Below are 13,086 nucleotides of genomic sequence, written 5' to 3'. Positions count from 1 at the left end.
TTGACGGTGTTTTTTTTTACAGTGAAGATGCATCTAGGCATCGGGAAAAATCAGATGTATGCACTTAAAGACAAGCAAGGCAATTCCATCACAAATAGGGATAAAATAGTTATAGTTGCCAACGAGTTCTATAGAAATCTGTGCAGAAGTCACGACATCCAGGATAATACCGAATGAGGACGTAGTTCAGAGGAGGTAGACGTCCCACCAGTAACGACAGGAGGAGTAAGGAAGGCGTTGAAAGAATCGAAAGGGGGTAAAGCACCTGGTTAGGATCAGATAACAGCACGTCTTTGAAAGATGGCGGGCAAATTGTACTAGAAAAAATGGCAACATTGTATACGAAATGCCTAATGACCGCCAGTTACTGCAATTTTGGAAGAATGCGAACATCATCCTAATCTTTGAGAAAACGAACATGAAGGACTTGAAAAATCACAGGCCGATCAGCTTACTGTCAGTCGTCTACAAGTACTTACCAAGGTAATCGCTAACAGAGTTTCTGCTACCTTAGATTTCAGTCAACCTAATGAAGAAACAGGGTTTAGTAAAGGCTATTCAACAATAGCCCCTAATCACACGATCAATCAGGTAATAGAGAAGTGCGCGGAGTATACTCAGCCCCTATATATAGCATTCATAGATTATGAGAAAGCATAGACTCGGTCCAAACCTCAGCAGTCACGCAGGCATTGCGGAATCAGGGCGTGGACGACCATTACGCGAGAATACTAGAGGACATCTTAAATAGGTCCACAGCTACCATATTCGTCCATAAGGAGAGCATTAAAATACCTATAATGAAGGGCTCTAGACAAGGAGACACAATGTTTTTAATATATTCACAGCATGTCTACAAGACGTATTACGAACATTAGATTGGGAACAGGTGGGCGCAAGGGTTAATGGAGAATACCTCAGTAGCCTCAGATTTGCCAATGACGTTGTCTTGCTAAGTAACTCGGCCGATGAATTGCAATGCATGATTACCGCACTGGACAAGCAGAGTAAAATCGTGGGCCTGAAAATTAATATATATGCAGAAAACCAAAGTACTACTCTATATCCTCGGGAGAGCACAGCGGTTTGAGATAGGTGGCGAAGCAACGGAAGGGGTAAGCGAATATATCTACTTAGGCCAAGTAGTGACCATGAATTCAAACTATGAGGCAGAGATAATTAGAAGGATAAGAATGGGGTGGAGCACATTCGGCAGGCATTCTCAGATAATGAATGGCAGCCTACCATTGTCCCTGAAGTGTAAAGTGTAAAACAGCCTCATCTTTGCGGTACTCACCTACGGTGCAGAAACTTGGAGGCTTACTAAAAGGGTTCAGCTTAAGTTGAGGACGCCTCCACGAGTAATGGAACGGAAGTTCATAAGTGTAACCTTAAGGGACAAGAAGAGAGCGGAGTGTATCATGGAACAAACTCGCGTTAAGGACATTGTACAAATTAAGAAGAAGAATTGGGCCTGGGTTGTCCTCGCCATCTGGTCACCATTATGCGACGTCAAATAACTGGGTATGAACTGATGCGTAGCCCTAGCTTGCTGGAGAGAGAGAGAGAGAGAGAGAGAGAGAGAGAGAGAGAGAGAGAGAGAGAGAGAACGTCATTTGAGCCCCATGGGGCTAGTCTGGGTGGCGGGTGACCGGCGGTGGTAACCGGCCGGTGACAATTGCAGCTCCCTGGATGACCTTAGCCTGGACCTCTCGGTCCGAGCTGCACAACGCCTTCGCCCAGTGCTCTCCGTCTGTCAAAGGGGGGAATGGGTTCTGGGGGCACTGCCACATGCAGTGGTCTTGGGTATCGAGGGCCCCGCAGTCGGGGCACAAAGGGGTGGGGTACAAAGAAGGGTAGATAAGGTGAAGTCGATATCGGCAGGGGAGCGTGTGTCTGGGTGAGTCGCCATAGACGTTCCTCTAAATTGGAGAAGGTCGGAGCGGCTGGGAGTAGTTGGCGGCGGGAGAGGCGGTAGTGCGAGGTTATGTCGTGGAAGGCAACAAGTCTGTCGCGGGCTGATAGGGCTCCGTGGGAGGGCTCAAGGCCAGGACCAGCTTGGAAGAACTTAGCACACCACGATCACCTCGCCATTTTTTATCCCAGACTGGCTCTGGAGCTCTTCCGTGTCCGAACGTATCATTAAGGAGGACTTTAGCCCCGCTAGCGTTACTCCACGCATGCACCGTCCATTTTTCACAAGAATTTATTTTGTCTATGCGGTTTTTTTTTTCAAGACATCGACTCAGACCTCACTGCGCCCATGTGAACTAGTTCTGAAGATGGCTTCCTTGTTGAAGAAACGATCGGGGTACGCGTATGATTTACCTTAGATTTTCTGTTGTGTTCAAATTTTCATCGGCATTCCTTTTTGTTGCCTGCCTACTTGTTTCACAGCGGCCGTTTTTTTAAGAATTTTTCTCCCAATTTTGCTCACTCGGGCTATCCGTAAAGGTCACGTGAAGGCGGATGCCGTATGGATGAGTAATGTCGTTAAGGCGCAGAAGGATATCTGCATCGCAAAGTGGAAAAATCGTTGCCCTCTTTCGATCCTTCATCGTCTGATGGATTTTTTTTCCGTGCTTACTTCTCAAGGAGAGCTTTGTTCCTGTTTTCGCATTTCTCGTCTTTCACCAGAGTCCGTATTTGAGTAGTCCACGTTCCATAAAGGCCCTCTTTTTAGGCTGCGTTCGTCTTGTGGCGATGATTAAGTGCTGCGGAAGGAAACTCCCACTTCTACGCGGAACAATGGTTCTCTGAGAAAGTTCGATGACGTAATTGGGGAAGCATCCTGCGCACTTCATTCTATAATAGGAGAATGGGAGCCTAATTACACTGTCGCTAAAAACGTACGCAATTAAAATACGAAGGGAAGCGTAAGCCCCGTTTGCACCACCTTCCGTTCATGTAAAAAAACAGCCATTATTTGAAAGAAATCGTACGTTTATAACAATTCTACCTCAGGGTGGGCATACGGTGCTGCTCTCTATTTTTGGAGAGGGCTTTCACAGTTCTGTTCAGACAAAATAATTGGCGTCCTGAGCCATTCATTAGAGAATGCGGCAGAACTATCACGTTGGCTCGCAGTAGCAGCGTGAAGTAGTCGCCATTTACAATTAAAAGAGCGACATAAAATACAAAGAGCACGCGGGTAGGTCTAAAAGTTTCTTTTAAGGCCAGTGTAACTTTCTTTATTTCTCGTTCATGGCGATAGAACCAAGTTTTCTTCCAGAAACAAAGGCGTTTCCCACCAAAACTGCGCTGGCACTAGGGTCAAATGCTGGCCGCCTTTCGCTGCCACCTCTTGCCATCTGGAAGGGAAGTAGATTGAGCACGCAATGCACAGAGGGGAAGACAAATGTAGCTCGAGTCTTTAAACGTCCAGAATTGAGGCATGTTTTTCTAGAAGCCGTATTCCTCTTGAGTGTGGGCCAGAGGTGGTGGCGCCCGTCATCTTCGTCATATATGAAAAGGCTGTTCCGTAGGCCGAATCATCTAAAAAATACGCCAGGTAAAGCATAGATGCCAAAACACTGGGAACAAGATCCTTGAGTGTTTTCTCTCGTCCCAAAAGTGAAGGAAGCTCACTCAAACGTGTAAGACTCGAAGGTAGCGATGCTGTAAGCAACCTTCACGACCATCACGACAGTTTAAGTCCACGATTGCAGCCGATTTGCTTCTTCGCTGCCGCAACAACATTTATTCCATCATTGTTGCTATAAGTGTGAGCTTCCTTCATTTTTTTGGACATCACTCTGGAGGGATGTACGCTACGACGTGTCTTTCTCGTTCCGAGCAAGTGTTGCCATATTACGGTGAACGTTGGAGTCTTTCTAGTTCCGAGTAAGTGTTGCCACATTTACGGCGAACGCTGGAGCTTTTTTTGGCCAATCTTGGCCAACCTCCTTAAGAGGCTTGTTTTGGCCGGTGCTCGAAAATCTGTATAAGTGGGTATGCTCGGCATTGGTATTTTTAATCGCAGTGTCTAGAGTGCCGTCCGACGACATTTGAATAGTTAAGACTAAGCTAGCACCGGCCAAACCGTCTGTCGTTGTAGGTTAGAGGATCCGTCTTAGCTTGTTGATCTCAAGATCCGTGGTTCGCGACCGGCTCTTGCCTTGGTTGTCTTTTTTTCATTATTAATTGACGTGTAATTTTTATGCCTTAGGTTAGTTTTGGTGTTTTAAATGATTTCTTTGTGTGCGTTAGGTTATCTTATTTTATGTTTAGGTTAAGTTGCCTAGCTCTACGTTATCTAGAGTGACGTACTGCCACACACGGCAATTTTGTCACAAAACGCCGGTGGACGTCGATATAGTGGAATGCTTATAATACCGTCGGACGGCACTCTATACACGGCCATTTTTAATTGTGGACGCGAAAGATTACGATTTTTTAAAGAGCTGCGCTGTTAAGAAAGCAGACAATGAACATTCCAGAGGCACTATCTCATGTGTGAGTATTTCAAGGACTAAATTACACTTTAATCACGTTACTGAAGCACCGACTGCGGCGTAACTTTTTAACAACGTGCTACGAGAAGCACGGAATCTAATAGATTTGCTTCTGTATTCAAAGCAAAAAATACATTTATTTTCCTATCTGCAGCATATCGAATGTCCAGAATAAGCCATATTTCGAAGGAATGATAGGAATTATTGCGAATTACGAATGTGACCAGATCAAGCAGCTAGTTGTTTTGTCCAGTGTATAATATCTTAATTATTACAGTACAGTTAACACGAAAAGTGAGGACAATTTTATTGGACGTAAAGCATATACAGGGTGTTTCTTCAGTTAGCTTTAACCAGAGTTTGAAAACGTGCCTATGCACTCTAAGACGACACGACCAATTGCATGTTGCTCCTTTAATTCTGTATGTAGTGTGTCACGCTCATTTTTGTATTTTGCTTAATTATTTGTCCACTCAATTTCAATTAGGCAACTTTTGAACCAACGAACCCAGAAAAAAATCCCAATTGTAAAGTTGGAGAGCAGTTTGCAAAACGCCCGAATAAAGAGTTTTTGCCTTTCTGTCTATTAGGTTTCGGTGTTTTTCAGCTTACTGAGATGCCCACGAAATACAAAAACACCATGTGACATTCCCGCTTGCGCGTCGTGATTGCAGTGCACCCAAACGTTCCGCCTACGAACAATCAGAGGTGCGCAGCCCATTAAAAAACGGCAGGGCAGATGACGAAACTGTTGCTACCGGTCGCACAAGCGATAACCGCCACGTCTGCTCATCGCTATGACGAACTATCGCGAGAGAAGCTCATCGCTTGCGTAAATGGCACAACCAACGCCTACGTTGCTTCCCTGTCGCCTTTTCAGCAGCAGCGAACCCGTTTATGCGTGGAACGTTTGGAAGCACTGCAATCTATACGCGCAAGGGGGTGTCACGTGGTGATTTTTTAGTTCGCTGGCATCCTCAGTAAGCTGAAAAGCACTACTACTTAATAGATAGAAAGAACTGTTAACTCGGACTTTTGCAAACCACTCTGCAACTTTCTAATTAGAATTTTTGGCTATCTTTGTTAGCTCAGAAGTTGGCTAATAAAAATTGGCCAATTATCTGATTAAGTGAAATACCAAAAAAAAGCGCGACACACTACATACAAAAGTCAGCAACATGCATTTGGTAGCGTCGTCTTAGAGCGCATCGCCATATTTTTAAGCTCCGGCTAAAGTTAGCTGGAGCACCCTACATATGCTTGAGTGATGGTATCATCTCTTGTCTGATACTTTGTCTGGGCATAGATGAAGCCTGACATTGAGCGGCAAAATGGGGAACCGACGGTGTTTGGCCAAATTCAGAATATGATTACCTATATCACGCATGATAGTTCATCAAAATGCGGCCTGAGGTAGGCATCTATTTAGTGCCTCTATCTATGTGCGGGCTATACTGCAGTTGCCTAGACGATGGATTCGTCATAAAATAAAGCCAACATCCCGTCTATACCAGTAGGCGCTAGGTGTTCGAGCATTGTACGTGGCCATCTTCTTTTATTAAACGTGACAAAAAACCTGCCAAATCAAGCTTTTCTCTTTCCGCATTCCAGTTTTTGAAGGCTTCACGCACTCTTCTTAAAGCCAACTGCTTTCAAAATTTCAGCCCCTTGAAAATGTTATTTCCGTATAGTCTGCCTAAAAAGACTGAAGATACAAAATATGACCGCTGAAATTCGCGTATCCCCGGCGCAAACCACTGTCACAAATCGGAGATTTCTAAACCAAAACTGAGAATCAACGCTTCGCTTTCGCCGCAGCTCTAGGAGAAGGGCGCCGAGCGGAGCTCGGAGGGTTTCCTGGCTGGCCGTAGGAAAACGGCTGCAACGGCTGTTTGCACGATCCGCAGGAAGGTGCAGCGTCGCCTGTGAAGGAGCTATTTTAAAAATCTCTAATAATTAACAATGCATTTTACGCGGCTGCCGGTCATGTCTCAGTGAGTTTGGTACTGCATACTGTACGTTCAAAGTAAATTTGGCCGAGGTGAAATTTGAGTGCATTTGTATTTAACTCCTCTTAGGAGACCTGCCAGACGGTACTCCAAAGGACCTCATGGTGGGTTGAAACGGGGAGCAGTCTAGTACCGGGCAGCATGACCAAAACCCGTTTCGACTCCTTACGCCACGAAGAAAACACTTACCAGCTCTCATTCGCAAAGTGCCTTCACTCATCCTTACATGATACAAAATGCGGTAGGTTGGCATCTTCTCATTTAAAGAGTGTGAACATCGAACTTTACTTCCGTTCCGTCCGACAACGCTCGTAAACTTCCGTTTACGAGCGTTGTCTGACGAAAATAAGCTGACAACAGATTTGATCCAATATTTCTGTAACTACCTTTCGTCCCACAATTTCATTGTGGGCCGCAGAAACCAGTTCCTGTTTCAATATGATCCCACAATGCGATGGTTTTGTCCACGGCCAGACCGTGGCTCTTAACTATTGAAATTAGGGAGCGGCGGCAAGCGTGAAAAGCAAGTTCTAATGTTGTTGGCGTCGTTCATAGAGCAAAATAGGCGAAAAAACTATAGCAGCTGGTTACGGTAAATAAACCACAGCGACAACTCACTTGCTGTACTTGGCCACCTATTGGGACCTAACGTACTTTGGAGAAAACCGCGGCGTTGCCATTAGGTTGACCTATGAAGCCAGTGATTCGATGTTAGTGTACCCTCTGCGGTTGGGAATTGTTTTAGAAGCCCTTGTGTTGCAAATTTTTTAGGCCGAATTTAGGCCGACGGAGACATGCACAGCTGTTTATATGAATCAGTGCTACAACACCATTTCGAGAGAGAGAGAGAGAGAGAATAGTCTTTAATGGTACTGGTGAGGTTAGCCTGGCCAAGGCGCCTAGCTTGCTACACCAGATGTATAAAAAAAAAATGAAATCGATGAAGAGATGATGATAATGACTGTGATGAAGATGACGCGCTCATTAAGAGAGTCCTGTTTAAAAAGTCAGATCAAGTCCTGTGCTTCGCAGGAAAGACAGTAGAGCTTTTGTCGCTCGAGATGCTCGTTTAGAGTTCGTCCAAGGGCCTAGCACGTCACTGAGAGTTAGGCCTCTAGACAGCGGAAGACCCAAGGACACTAAAAGGGACGTTCTGGCGGCTCTATACCGCGTACACTCACATAGCACGTGGTTCAGTATCTACATTAAAAGCGCCTATCCATATCTGGGAGCTAACCGATTTCTACTGACCTGAACGAAGTTGTGTTGAAACCTTCTTTAAAAAAAGGAAAAGTTTCGGCTTTTACGCGCCGGAGTTACCCCTTCACTATGAAGCGTGCTGTTGTGGTGGGCTCCGGAATAATTCCAATCACCTGGGAAGTTTTACCGCAAGCCGCAATCTCCACGCATCGGCGTTTCCGCTATCGCCTTCATCAGAAAACCGGCCGCCGTGGCCGGGACCAAACCAGCGCTTTCGGGCTCAGCAGCACAACGCCTTAGCGACGAAGCCACTGTGGTTTGTCTTCCCTGAAACAAGAGATTCGAAAAGGAAACAATCCGTCACAGCACATTCCACCTCACAGATATGCGGAAATAATCTTCTAGAGTCTCGCCACTTGAAACAGGAGGCCTATAGCGCTCCCAAAGCAGTTCAACCGAAATAAACCCGTTTCCAGAACGAATTCCACCCAGTTTCGTTAAGTGATTTAGGTGGCAAGCGCATTTCGTCCGTAAGCTACCGTAACATAATAATTGCCTAGTCTGTAGAATGTGTTTGTGATGCCCACGGTAGTTATCAATGTACCTCATGGTTCGCTAGCTCTAGTATATCTATAAACGCTATAATGTAATCAATAAGGACTCATGTCTCTTGCCCCCCAAAATTATCCCTTGGTACCTCGCAGGCCTGCAACTTCCCCTTTCACTGCGTTGAACTTGGTGCCGGGCAAGACTCGTTCCAGACTTTCAGAGGGCTGCGGAGGGTTTGAGGGGGCCGGCACTTCAAAGGCGCGCGCGGTAAATGCTTGCCTGTAGAGCTCACAAGGGCCAAACATGGTGAACGGTGGCCGCCAACATTCCAACTATTGGAATATTAAACGCGCATAATTAGTTCCGACAGAGGCCGACTACAGCCCAATGTGAACCGTTCCCGGCATGCCCTCTACTCGATTGAGCGTGTGCTTCAGTAGGATGGCACCTCGCTTGCAGTATTCTGTGTTTCGGGGTATGGTGGTGGCAGGAACTGACGGTTAAAACGTGGACCTTGTTGAGTTAGCATGTGATTTAAGAAGTGCTTCGCCCTATAGGGTACGCTCGCTTCCTTACTAAGCAGGCGTCGGTTCTCTTCAGTTTCATTTGCTTGACGGCGGCTTCCTACACCGAAAGTTTTTGTCATTTATCAAAATCCAATTTCAAAGGAATTGTATCTGTAATGATGCAAGACATTGGACACATCGGGGCCGTGACAAGTGAATAAAACGGGCAGAAGCATCATCTGCACTACGAAAAAAAAAAAAAAAAACAGCGCGAAAGACAGGACAACGTCAAGAACCACAAACCACAGGCGCTGAAGAACAACTGAGCGCTTTATTTAAGCAGGAACAGATATAGGAAAAGATAGAAGAACGAAAAAAGAACAAAACGGATATCACATCGAAATACCGTAGCCCATGACAAAAACATATTCTACCAGGTGGATTTACGGCGTCACATGGTCATGAAAAGTACATTATTTTTTCTCCAGCAGTGCATCCGACGGCTGACTGGCACACGCATTTCTTCCTAGCACTAACACACGCGTTTTTTCATAGTACATTGTACCAACTGTCCATTCAGCAAACCCTTCTGCATCATCTGCAGGCTGCTTCAGATGAAGTTCAGGAAGAAAAGGTTACACAGTTTAATAAAAAATGCGAATATACTGACTTGAAAAGTGTCGTTCCATTACCTCTCACAGAACAAAAATATTGAAAGGTCTACTGAAACCTTCTGCAGCGGTTTCAGCTGCAAAATGTTTCCTGGTGCACGAGTCTTTAAATGTGCCGCATCAGCACAAATTTAACGCGAACACGCAATAAGCCCGACAAAACGCATTACTGGAAGTTTTGGTTCGTGAGTGGGAAGTGTACTGGCGCATTTCAGCTATAACTGAGACATCATGTTACCGCATACTACTGTAATTTTATAAAAACACCGCTACACTGAGCTTTTTTTTTAAATGAAATCACGTAATCCATGTGTTGGGACTCACTGAATTACGTTGCTGGGCTAGTGGGTCTAATAAAATGTAGCGCGTAATCATAATCAAATGTAGAGCAAACCTGAAACAAAAACTGAAGCGAGTGCACCTGGCTCATCAGTTGTTTGTAATTTTTTAGTGTGGATTGCGCCCTACGCGTCATTATATGGCTGTTGTAATTGCTGTTCACATTTTCTTGTTCGTGGTTAAGAGCCGAACATTAGCTGTGACCTTTACAGTTTCACTTTAAGAACGGAGAAAGCACGGACCGCTCAAGGTTAAATGAAGCGCTCCTGACAAATTACATGCAAACGAAAACACCACAACACCGATGTTTTGTCACAGGAGCCGTCAAGATCGTGGGACACCGTGCCTGCCCAGTGTGGGAGCTTGATGTCACCACCGGAGCATAAACCTGTGGCCTCACCTAGCGGCGCAGAAGTCACAAGATATCCAGGGCACCCAGCAATGCATCGCGACGCACTGTCTACCAGCGCTACGGCATCTTCTACTCCACGGCAGTGCACACAATACCGGCACATTTATTCGCAGCCGTCTGCACCCAAACTGTTCAATTGAACATATGGTGATTTCGCATTGACTACGCATAAGAAGTTCTTATGTCACCTAAGATTTTTTTATTGGCCTGTGAACCTACGTACGCAGGCAAGTCACCTTCATGTCATTTTTGGTGCCCTGATGGTTCCCAAAACATCGAGCAAGAAAAGGGATCCACTCCGTCTTTGCTTCCCCTGAACTTTAACATCTGGAAGCTGAAAGGGGGTGTCTAGTTCTATTCCATTTTTATGTTTCTTATGTGCTCATTTAGAGACCAGAGTGCCTAGCATTTTATTTTGGTATGGAACACTCTTTTTTTCTAATGTTTTTGTTAAAGTGCATTGCCCCCTTGCTCTTTTGTTACACGCGCCCCTTGATGCACGTTTTATTACTTCGAAGGCGGCAACAACTGGCCGTAAAACGGGGAGAGCACTCTAGCAAGCTTAAACGACAGTTAAGAGCTTTGCACCTACCATAAGTGCCCTTGCAGGTATACTTTTCAGGTCACGCGCCCGAGCAAATATAAAATGGGTCGCTCCGTAAAACACAGGGTGGTGAATGCACCAGTAATATCGCAACACCGGCATGAGTGGGTCGTTCTGTGTCGGCACCCACATCTGCTCGTTATCTACTGAGTAGACACGATCGTCGCCTATTTCTCCCCCGAGAACCCGTAAACCAACTCTAGGTCAACGACAGAGGAACGAAATCTAATCTCCCAACTGTGCACGCAGTTAGGACAGAAGGCGTCTCAATGCCGACAGTGTGGACTAGTGAACCATTGTCTGATAGGCATCTTACCAGGGCGAGATGAGTTTCTTTGAGTAATTTCCCAAGGCATGTCACTAAGAGGCATAAGAGGAGAAAAATGGGGGGGGGGGGGTTCGTTTTGAATGTACAAAAAAAACAGAACACTTTAAACTCATGTAAGAGCTACAAAACCAAAAAAAAAAATTCCCCCGCACCTCCCCGAAGGGAATCGTGCAGAAATGCGAATGCATTGGGTTCACCGATGAGTGTGTTGCGAGTAATGGCGTAATTAATGACGATAGTGTGAATGTAATCATTTATTCATCAGCAACTGTTTGTGTTATCGTTGTACCTGACGGCCACAATCACTGCCTTGTGATCGCTAAAGTGCACGGTCAAAGGGTCTTTGAGAAGCATACGCGCGTCACAGTTTCGCGTAAAGAGACCGACTTCCATCGCTATCAAGGCACCAGTCGGCAAGCAGTAATGGGAAGGTGCGCCGGACGAGGAGGGTACCGGTAGCCGAAACTCACGCTCATCGAAGGAACGCGCCCGTTGACCAGAGACTCGCGGCACGAGGCACACACCAGGTACGACCTGAACGGCGCCAGACGAGGGTTGTCGTCTCTGACCGCGAGGATGGCGTCACCGTTCTCATCACCTCCTCTTCCAAACTCGTTCCAAAGAACCCGAAGCGCGTTCAAACGACTAGACTCCTTCTTGATGTTCCCGAGCGCGTAACGCGTTCGGCATTACGCGCTCTTCGCTTCGCAGACTTGTCTTCTTCTTCTTCTCCAACCGATGATGATGACGTGGAAGCAATTGCAGTGACGTCACCGCCAGGGAGAGGCGTAATGCTCACGTTGCATTGTGTGAACCCCCGACTAAGAAATGCATTCGCATCGACGAAGACGACGACGACGAAGGCAGAACTACGAGGCGCGCGCTCACGTGCGCTCGCGCTGGAGGAATGCAGGCGCACGCCATCCAACGGAGCAAGACAACCCCCGGCTAATAAATGCATTCGCATTTAAAAAATCCCGGGCCATCTGCACTAACGTGAGACCTGGGAAGGGGCAGGGCATGCAATGTATGTTTATTTTTTGCCAACAGAGATGAAACCGGTGGGAGGTAGAGGTATAAAGCTTTGCTATAAAAGTATCGCGTCTTTGAAGCAAGATGCTGTCCAGCGCGATGCGTAAACGAGTGTCCCGGTGTTTTTTAATACGCGTTACGTTCTAGCGCCAGGCGGAAACGAGTTTCCCAGTGTTTCAGTACCGTGACTACATGAGACGATGGTTACGACAACGACGACAGGAGACGCCAGCAGCTCCATCCACTAAGGTGCTTCGGCTCTAAAAAAAACTTCTAGTGCGAGTTGCTGCTTAACATTGCTGCGTGTTCATGACAGGTAACGTTCTCCCGTTGAACGCGGAAGATTTAAAGTAGTGGCATCTGTGGGATCCTTCGGCATGTTGACAAGGAAAAGTGGCAGATTCGGCAGACTTTCTTCAAATCTTGACTCACTTTTTCGACAGTAACCAATGACCTACATATTTAAAGTGCTGAGATATCGTCATCGCAACGTGCTTTGAAGCCTCATTGTTGATGTCTAGAAGTGGTTCCCATATCCTTCCAACAGATGCTGTCCTGCGCTGTTCGAAACCAAATTTTACCAACCAATTTTCTTACCTCATTCCTCCGTCGCATTAACGGTATTCCTCCAGTCCCGTCTCTCCGTGGCAGCCCTGTTACCCTCGTTATCTACCGGCCGTCCGTTCGCCGCTTTAGATGCCCACCCCAAGTTCACCTCCCCTCCGAATTTATGCTACGAAATTTTCCACCTTACTTTGCTCCCCTAATCCAAGAGTTGAGCGTTACTCCTATCATCCTTCTTTACGTGGCTCATTGGACGGACCTATGTGTTTTCTTTCGGCGTGTTAACCAAGTCTTCGGGTTTCTTCCCATAGTCCCCGTAGGTCATCTACACCACAACGCCCAATAAGTACCAATGGAACTCACACAGTGTCCAAGTGCGACGAGTGACGATGCCTAGCATTTAATTTAACTGTAAAAG

The sequence above is a fragment of the Haemaphysalis longicornis genome, unplaced genomic scaffold (assembly GCF_048455015.1).
Source record: "Haemaphysalis longicornis isolate Haplotype H1 unplaced genomic scaffold, Haemaphysalis longicornis Haplotype H1 scaffold_6, whole genome shotgun sequence".
In the NCBI taxonomy this organism is placed as follows: Eukaryota; Metazoa; Arthropoda; class Arachnida; order Ixodida; family Ixodidae; genus Haemaphysalis; species Haemaphysalis longicornis.
This window is presented reverse-complemented; position numbering follows the sequence as displayed.